The sequence below is a fragment of the Carex rostrata genome, chromosome 21, assembly GCF_964058835.1.
Source record: "Carex rostrata chromosome 21, lpCarRost1.2, whole genome shotgun sequence".
NCBI classification, from domain to species: domain Eukaryota; kingdom Viridiplantae; phylum Streptophyta; class Magnoliopsida; order Poales; family Cyperaceae; genus Carex; species Carex rostrata.
The window spans coordinates 7,041,727-7,051,293 of NC_135938.1; the positions used below are offsets into that span (position 1 = coordinate 7,041,727).

Below are 9,567 nucleotides of genomic sequence, written 5' to 3' on the forward strand. Positions count from 1 at the left end.
CGGTTAGTGAATCTATCTCATCATTAATTAATGATTCGTGTAGTGCCCATGAAATATGAGAGGATCTAACCAATCGATTTGAAGTAAATGCCCAGATTAAAATGAGTAAGACAAAGATGGATGAACAAGATCTCAATCTTGCGTTGACGGCAAATGTAGATGAAGGTCCCTTGGCAATTGATGTGGACTCAATTATTGCAAGCAAGAACATCACCGACGAGACCACTATCGAATTTCTCATAGACCTTGTGAAATCAAGGAACATCAAGAAGGGCGATGATGGAATCGAAGCCTCAACTAGCTCCGCTAATGAGGTACATTTAAATTGGGGTCTTGATGGTATTGAGTCCGAAGATGAATTGACCGATGAGGAAGAAGGTGGTGAAGAATACAATGGTACCATTGATGAGACCGAAAATAACTTGTACACCAATCGGTTAGAAATCAATGAGTCAAGCATTTTCAAAAATGAGAGTATATCATGCTATGATGATGAATCAAAATTACAATCTCTCCTTGATGAGTCCAATAGAATTTTGGTTGAAAAGGAATGTATTATTCAAAAATTGATTGCTAAAAATGACATGTTAGAATGTGAAGTTAGGAATTTAAAAACATCGCACATAGGTGAAATAGGCATATTAAAGGTTAAAGTTCAAACCTTAGAGACCGAAAATAGGGCATTAAGGTCTCCTAGTGAATCTTCAAATGTCACTAGTTTAGATCCTTATTATGTGAGTAATTTGATACATGATCAATCTTATCATAAAATAGATAGAGTTGGTCTTGGATTTGAGAAGGATAAATCCTCATTTAAATTCAATCACATAAAAGGCCCAAAAGAAAAAGGGGAACATTCTCAAACTTCAAGTATTCCAAATGCCAAACTTAAGTTTAATTGTGAGCAATACTCAACTTATCAATTCTTTACCAAAAAGGGTTTAACTCCCTTGAACAAGGAGTCATCCAAATTGAAGTCTTCTCATGCCTCAAATGCTAAACAAGATAAAAAGTCACCAAATTATGCATTTAGGTATAAGTACAATAAAATAAATTTCAAGAACAAAAATACTTTTCAAAATAGTGATAAGAACATGTTTAATCCAAAGGGGTCAAACAAAACTTATTTCAAAGGACCCGATGGATGGTTTTATGAACTTAAAAATAAAAATGCTTTACAAAACCAAACTCAAAGAAATGGTGTAGCTAGAGATGTTCCCCAACATCATAATCGATTTGATTTCAACAAAACTAAGAGTGTCACATCTAAAGTTGCAAATAGGTCTCATGATAGTCGTAGGTGTAGCATGCATGAAATTAAGCATCAATACCAATCCGCTTTCAAGCAAGGTTCTATTGCTCAAAAGCCATCAATTACATTTTGTAATTATTGTTGCAAAATTGGCCATACCTCCTTAGAGTGTAGGTTTAGGAATGGAGACAACAACTCAAATGTTGTTTGGGTTCCTAAAGTTAAACTAGCTTAGATTCATACATAATCTCTCCTAATTTATTCAATTTGCCAAAAATCAAGGGGGAGATTAAACAACGTATGTGTTAGTTACTAACTCAACAATAACTAATATATACTATTGTAGGAGTGATTGATTGCATCTCATAAACAAAATGCTTGGATCATTGATAGTTGTTGTTACACACAAATATTATGCGCAATCTAAACTCTGCATAATTATGAAATTCGCTTCCGCTACATACCAATTATGTGTGACAACACTAGTGCCATAAAACTAAGCAAAATAAAAATATTTGTGTTAGCTATGACTCATACATATCGACACCAAAAACCAAATTGTCAATATTTTCACGAAATCCTTGAATTGTTGAGTCTCATGAATTGTGAACTTGTTAAGGGTTTGAATGCAAAAATGTTAATTACTTGAATTGCTATATCTTAGTTAATTTGGTATTTTTTGTTGGTATGTATGAGATGTATGAATTATTTGAATTGTGTGAATTGATAACTTGTCAAGGGTTAAATTGCAAAATTGTTGAATGAGTAGAATTGTGTATCTTAGAATCTTGACAAGTTGTGTGATATATTGATATGCATTGAATTGATTTGTCGATTGATAATCATTGCTTTAAAATTGCGACATTTAAATGGATTTGTAAAATGTTTGACATGAAGTATTAGAGTAATTCCTCAATTTTATCTCATTTGTGAATTATCGGTATCATATTACTAAATTGAGGGGGAGTGCATATTTTGAGGGGGAGCACTCTTAATTTGTGCTAATTTTTCTCCCTTTCGTCGATTTCCAAAAGGGGGAGAAATTGCTAAACGTGCAAAATAACAATTGGGTAAACCAAATTGAGAAAAAAAAAATTCTCATTTATGCACTTACTCGCATTGTATGTTTTTGCAAATCGTCAAAAGGGGGAGATTGTTGTTCTAGCAATAATCCTTTTAGTCTATTTGACTAATTTGCAAAAACATACAATTATTGAATTTTACGATTTCTTCTATTTTAGAATTATGCAGGTTCAAGTCAAATGGAATTGCAATATGGAATACTTGAACTGAAGAAATCATGAAGACTTATCAAGAATGTAAATTGTAAAATCTAAACTTGGTAAAGTGTTTTTGATGTTGTTTCAACAGGATAAAAACGTTGGTAACGTTTGTAAAACGTTATAACGATTATACCTTAAGAAAACGCTGTGAAACAACTCGATCAAAGTCAAAAAAAGTAAAAAAAAGTCAAAAAACGGTGCTGTAACGTTTTAAAACGTTGGTAACGTTTTCTGAACGTTTTAAAACGTTGGTAACGTTTTAAAATGTTGGTAACGTTTTAATTAATTTCCAAACTTCAGAAATTCCTGATTTTGATCAAGTTTTTTACAGTGCAAAACGTTATGTAACGTTTTATAAACGTTGTAGCGTTTTTGAAACGTTTGTGTAACGTTTTGGTGCAGCTCTCGGACTTTTGAAGGCTCATAAAACGTTACCAACGTTTCTGAAAAACGTTGTAACGTTTTAGCTCAATCAGCTCATTTTTGAGCTGCCACTATAAATAGACCGAAGGGATCACTTTGAAATTAAACCTAGCCGTCCCTAAACTTCAAAAGAGGCGATTTTCTGAGAGCTTGGTTCCACCATTGTTGATTGAGCTTAAAACTTCAATATCTCTCAATCAATCTCAAACAACCTCAAATCCACTTCACTAATCTCTAATTAGATTAGGTTAGAGTGATCTATTGAGTGTTTCTCTTGTTCTTGAGTAGCTCGTGTGACTTCCCTTGGTTGTAAGGGCTCGCCGGCGCTCATCTCTCGTTGGCCGTGACTTCCCATTTTGTAAGGGCTCACGGTTCACAATTGTAATCCTTTCATATTGGGTAATAGAAAGGCGCACCTAGAAAGAGGTTGCGACGCCCCGGAGACGTAGGCCATTGTTTTGCCGAACTCCGTTATCATCCCGCGTGTCAATTTCTCTAAACTCATCTCTTTTACTTTCAATTGCAATTTATTTTCAGTTTTTGTTCAATTAGAGGTGCCCCTTAGTGTAACAGAGACGTTGCTATTCCTTAGTGATTTTCATTTTACATAGCCTCCACTAGAGTGAAACCCTAGTTCTAAGTGCTCTCAGATGTGTATTGTGTTATGTGATATGTCCAAAGTGAGTGTCCCTTCTTTTCCAGGGGTCCATTTGCTTAAATAGGCCTTGATTGAGAAGTTAGATCTGTAACTGCTGTTCTAGCAATTTCTGTGTGCGAATGCCGGAATAGCATGCGGTTTGGCTGAGATCCGTACGAGTGACATAACTGTCTGCGATAATGTCCCGGAATAGCATGCAGTTTGTTTGAGATCCGTGCGGTAGCGCTTCTGGATAGCATACGGATGACGGCATCCGTGCGTCTGAGGCTGAGGTGTCAGAATTGCGTGTTTTAAGCCTGTTTTTGCTCCAAAATCATTGAAAATCTGTAATTCTCTAAAATCAAGTAAAATAACAAAAATAAATCTGATTTTCTAAAAAATAAGTAATTGTAACTTGATAAATGACCATAATATAGGCTAAGTGATAGGAAAAATCATGACAAATTTGACCCATATCAATTAATAAAAAATAATAAATTTCAAAATTTACCTACTTTTGTGTATGATTTCGAAAATTGCAAATTCTACCTACTTTTGAGATTCTCACCGGTTTTGTATTTTTTTTTTACAAAATATAATTTTTTTTGTATTGAAATATTAGAAATGTTTAATATATTTCTTTGAAAATAGATGAAATACAATATAATTTGATTTATTAGAAAGACTGCGATAAATAACTCGGGTCAACATTTTTCATGCCGGATTTTTCGCGGCTGTAAGAAAAATTAATATATTTATGTGTTATTGAAAAAATAACTCGGGTCACTTCTATGTAATACATAAAATATTGTGATCCTTATAGTACATTTAATTTTTAAAAAATTGTATCTATTTTGAAAATTCTTTTTGAATAACAATCATTAATAAAAATTTCATTAATGTATTTATAGCTTTTTGTATTCATCTTAGATATTTTCTTATTAATTCTGAACTCATTTGATTTCATCAAATAACCATTATTCAGGGTTACATTGTAAATAATATCCAATACATCTACAGATATTTATTAGATAAAATTCAAAAGACCAATCAATTCAGAGTTACATTGTAAATAATATCCAATACATCTACAGATATTTATCAGATAAAATTCAAAACACCAATCAATTCTTACCCAGTGTTGTCCTCAGCATGTTCTGATTTACCCAGTGTTGTTTGCTAGATACTTTTTACCAATTCTGAAGTCATTTGAAGTTACAACTTCCTGTATGCAAGCTAGATATTTTCTATTATTATAGAACTATTTCAAGTAAATAAATCACTAAAATTGACACTTATATTTTAAATAATATCTCATACATGTACAAATATGCTGGCATTCTGCAAAATACAAACACGAATAAATATAATATACAAACATGCTGAGTGAATTTTTTCAGAAAAATATGTAACATTTTTAGAGAACAAATATCATTTTGTTTTGAACATGACAGCTTAAATCAAATTAATTTGAAATTAACTACGAAAAACAAATAATCTAAAAACATATTTGACTGAAATGAGTTGCGAATGATATCAATCTGAAACTTCGGAAATGTTTGAAGTTTAAAGACCTTTGAATTCCTAAAATCAGAAATTTACGCACTTCAAATACACTAGAATTAATTAAACAGGGATCAAATTTTTAATAGACCAACCCTGACAGGTGGGATCCACATGTTAGCCCAATCATTATCTCTATTTCTTTTTGTGGGACCGTTTGGTCTTTTTCTGACCTTTTTTTTCTTCTCTTTTCTCTCTTGTGGGACCGCTTAGTCTTGCTAGCTCGGGTTGGGTTTGTCAGGTTTTGGAGAAGTATGTGTGATTGAATTCATGATTTCTGGTTCAGAACTCAAATTTAAACTGTATCTTTCGGTACTGAGTTCAAACTATCTTGTACCAGTATATAGCAACCCTTATCTCCTTTGTGTTACTGATATGCTGTTCTGATTCATCCAAGGGTCTATTTTTAAGAAAAATATGAACTTGGCTTATAATTTGCTAATAACCTCTTGTCAGAGGGGTTAATATGCAAATATTTGTGCTTTTGGCGACAGGGAGGCTTTTTTTTTGGATTTTATAAAAATAATAAAAAGGTTCGTTGGCTTGGGCTTGATCCCAAGCTGGGTATAAGAGATTGAATATAATTGTACTAAGGCTCTCTTGGGCTCTGTCCATAATTTTAAAAGAAAAGGATTTAAGCTATTGCCTAGGCCCAGGATGCATCCAACTTGGACTTAGACAAATTAATAAAGGTTGAGATAGAATTATCTTAAAAAGGAATCAAAAGAAAATGGTTAATGTAATAATATTATTAATAAAAGGTTTAACCTAAAAGGAAATGTAGATTTACAGAGTGATTTTTTGTAAGTTATAACAACTCAAAACTCCAAACAAAATAGGCTTTTTATTCACTGGCTGACTGCTCTCCTTTCGCCGAATTCGGATCCCGTGACGTATTTCAAATTTTGAGTTTGGATCCGAACTGACCGATCAAAATCTGTACGAATGTTAAAGATCCGTGAACTATAACCTGGACTGGATTAGCCAGAATTCCGATCAGACGGTCCGCATGCAAACCCTAGCGCCTCCCTTCTGTTTTAAAGAGCGAAAACCCTCGATTAGGCGGGAAAGTATCATCTGCGGAGTTTTTCCGTGCGGAGATTTTAATCTGGTCCGTTCGTTTCGAATCGGACGGACCAGATCAGATCTTGTCCCAATTTAAAAAAATTCAAAATTTGATGATCCCTTAATCCACCGTCCGATCCGAAACGAACAGACCAGATTAAAAGTTCCGCACGCAAAAACTCCGCAGAGGATAGCGTTCCCGATTAGGCTGCTCCGAAACACGGCCAACTCAGCAACTCTCCTCCGCTTTCTTTCACTCTCATTTGTCGTGAATTTAATCCTCTACCTTCTCTAGGCGCTGCGCCCGATCAATTTTGCACGAATCTGTCTTCGAACGATCAATCGACTTGAAAATCCAAGTAACCTCTCCTTTTTCTCCCCTCTAATTGATTGAGCGCTCTTTTGCGAAGCGCGTGTTATGCACCAGTCTCAGGATGTGAGCTAATCGTATTCTTACTCTTAGATCGGAAACCCTAACCCTACTTTTCCAGTTTCACTGCTCTGATTTTTTTTCAAAATTTCATAGCAGATTCTCGTCGCAAATCAGAAATTATGACCCAAGGTTTATCATCTCAGCGATGGATATTCTCACAAATCACATGACAGAAGTATCCGTTTTCAATTTAGAAACCCTGATGGAAATCCAATAGTATATCTAATGATAATAACACCACTATCGTTGTAAATTATGATATAACTGAGATTAGGTTTTACAGAAATGTTTTAAATTTTTGTTTTTATTTTATTTTATTGTACTATTGTAGCTTTATAAGACAAATTTTGTACAAAAATAGGCTTGCACAACAAACATTCGTTACATGTGCCTTTCAATCTATAATCTATATTAAGAAATTAAAAAGATCGCATGCACATAGTTCTGTGCCTTCCTCTCAAGTGTTTGATGATTTTCCCAGCATACTTGGTACTTTGCCAAGTATTAATAACTGTATCCTTTCGCAAACGTTATTTGCAGTTTACTGTAGAACCGTTTCCTTTCGCAAATAATATTGTTGATTTGCTTACTCCAAAATTCTGTTCTCTGTATGCTATATGGGGTAATGTGGTGAATCCAAGTATTTTCATTCATGTTTCATCTAGCACTACATAATTTTGAAGTTGATTTAATTGAACTATTTTAAAGATTAGAGTCATGAAAAGTTATCTACTAATTTACTTATTTTTAGGCCAACCCATCCCGCAATCTGAGTCTGCGGGTTCTTTATATTTTTTCCTTTGGGTGTAGTACTTGCAGATATGAGTCTGGTTATCTGTTCATAGTGCTTTGCTATTTTAAAAAAACAATTAAGTAAATAATTTTTCATTTTTGTAACAACTTTTGTGGCTTCATTATTTTCTATTGGATGACTTGATGTTCAAAAGTGTGAGTTAGCTTTGATGGTGCAACTTTAGTGCACGCATGTGGTATTCATTATCTTCTCTGTTTGCTCATCAATCGAGATCATAATATGAATCAATGAGCAAATATTATTACCATCTTTGGTATTTTCTTCTTCCAAATTGATGAATGATTGATCTGTTCCTGTTTAAGTTACTAATGCTATTCTTTTTTTTACTATTTGTTCAGATAAGAAAATGAGAGCTTTTCACGAGTAACTACAGGATCGGTTCACTTCAATTCAGCATGAATGGTCTAGGAAAAGGTATGAATACAGCTCAAAATTGGCGGTAATTTAACTAATAGATTGGTGTATTACTTCCCTAAATAAGCTACCTTGAAAAGTTACCTTTATCTGATATAAACCTAAAATGATTGTATTATCTAAATTTGATGTGACTTAGGAAGGAAAAATATTAGTATCCCATTTGACATTAGCATTTTATATGCATGCCACATTTATGCTTAAAACAGTAGGCAAATTTGTACCTTTTGTTTGTTTTTTGTTTAAGTATAATTATTTATCCTCCTATATTGTACCTTTCTGATCTAGCGTAATTTTTCTTAATTGATATTAGCAATCTCTTGTGGAGCAGAGCTCTCAAGGGGCAAAAGACTGAGAGGCGGATAAGTTCTTCGAATCTTCATTTCTGTGAGAAAAGGTAAGTACTGTTTTAATATTTTTTACCCATGAAAAAAAGGACAACCCAAACTGCAGCTATACCAAAAGCACCTTAAATTACCCAATTTTTTTCTTCATAACACTTTTTGTGCATTTCGATTTTCATTTATATGAAATGTGACAGTACATAATTCTGGAGGCACTCAATACTTACTATGCAACACATGCTCTATACTTGTGTTTTTGCTATTTAATAAACTTGTGTTGTCTTTTCTCTCGCAGATATCCGTAAATAGTCTACTGAATGGAGTTATTAGGGGATGCCCTTGCCCCGATTGTGAAGACTGTTGAAAGGTTCTGGTTCTATGGTCAATCCTTTTCTCTTTCTTGTTCTTGTTCTTCTTTTTGTTCTTAAGTGTTTATGGTTTCCTTGTGGTACAAATACTGAGCAGGTTGTGGCAAGATGGAGACCTGACGGATTGTGCAGGCCTATACTTGATGAAGCTCCTGTGTTTCACCCTACAGAAGAGGTTATTTATTTATCTTACTTCTCCTTTGGCATTTACTATGCGGGTTGTAGCTCACTTGTTCTATTCTATATTCTCTCAGGAGTTTAATGACCTTATGAAGTACATAGACAGCATACGGGCCACTGCAAAGCCATATGGCATATGTCACATAGTACCACTATCCTCTTGGAGGCCCCCCTCCTCTCCTAAGATGGAAAAAATAGCGGGAAGGCTGTAAATTTAGGTTAAAAAGAAAGGGAAATGAGAAAAGTTGTTTGTTTTTAGTGGGGAAATAAGCAATTTTTATGTTTTGAAGGGGAAATTGGATATTTAGAAGTTTTTGATGGGGTGGTATGAAATAAGAAGTTTGAGTGTTGTGATGGGAAATAGGCAATTTAGAATATTTCGATGGGTATAACAACAATTCTCCCATCTTTGTATTTAATCCTCTTTACTCAATTGTAATTTACTATGTAAATATTTGTAATTTTTTTATCTGATTAATAACAGAAGTTTTATGTTAAATGTTTATTTATTTTTATTCAATTTAAAAAAAGTGTAGCATGTGATAGATCGGTGCTTGTAGGTTTTAACTTTTGTGGAACCATGAACATCTCATAAATGCGAGCAGAAACATAATTAAGGAGTTGTCTGATTGGCAAGGATGTTTGTGGAACGATTATTCAATTAAAGTAATTAACAGTACAAACTTCGTCAATTTACGTAAAAGTTCATACCTCCATTTCCATATTAGGAAATCGGACTTTCAAAACCATAACTAAATTGAGTACTCAGTGGTACATCTATCCACGTATTG

At 33.7% G+C, this 9,567-nt stretch overlaps 1 long non-coding RNA gene across 1 annotated transcript; it reads left to right on the forward strand.

The window, feature by feature from the left end:
• The first annotated feature begins 6,423 nt into the window (after nucleotides 1-6,423).
• Nucleotides 6,424-9,275, forward strand: LOC144573286 (uncharacterized). Its single transcript, XR_013517923.1, has 6 exons — nucleotides 6,424-6,582; nucleotides 7,809-7,884; nucleotides 8,198-8,281; nucleotides 8,524-8,595; nucleotides 8,694-8,771; nucleotides 8,851-9,275. It is a non-coding gene; the product is annotated as an uncharacterized LOC144573286 (long non-coding RNA).
• The last annotated feature ends 292 nt before the right edge of the window (nucleotides 9,276-9,567 follow it).